This window comes from Carassius carassius, chromosome 2 (assembly GCF_963082965.1).
Source record: "Carassius carassius chromosome 2, fCarCar2.1, whole genome shotgun sequence".
Classification (NCBI taxonomy): Eukaryota; Metazoa; Chordata; class Actinopteri; order Cypriniformes; family Cyprinidae; genus Carassius; species Carassius carassius.
This window is the reverse complement of record NC_081756.1, coordinates 49,963,205-49,963,790: the sequence shown is the minus strand read 5'-3', so window position 1 is coordinate 49,963,790 and position 586 is coordinate 49,963,205.

Here is a 586-nt window from a genome sequence, read left to right as displayed (position 1 = left end):
TGATTATATTTTACACTTTGCATTGTAAAATGTAGTCAAATGAACAGCCATTTTAAACATGACTGTTCAAAGCAAAGGACAACCTGTTTACTTTCCTTTTCTGTAAAATCAAAGTTAAAAACTGCTGATCAATAATGCCAGCAAACTCTCAAAGAATCTCAGGCAGCTGAAATATTCATATTGTTGTTTAGATGAATCACACAGTGCCTTAGACTCAAAGACTTTTGGTTTATTTTCATTCTTCTGTAAATTAAAGCTGTACCCAAACATCCATAAGAATATAAGAATAAAAAAAATAATAATAAAATCAATAACACTATAATAAAAAAAAAATTCAATATACACTGCACATACAATACAAAATGATGCGTGTAATTTGAACACTGCAATATAATATTCAGCTTGAACCTTAAAAGAAATACGATTTGATTAGAAATCAGACAACAGTGGCCTCAGCACATGAGAGTTAACTTTTTTAATTAATTTGCTCTCAAAGTTACACAAAGTGTCTTCAAGGTGTTTGGATGGCTTTTTTTGATGTGTTTTCTAATCAAACCTGAAAATATGTAAGGTGAAGTCTGTGCCG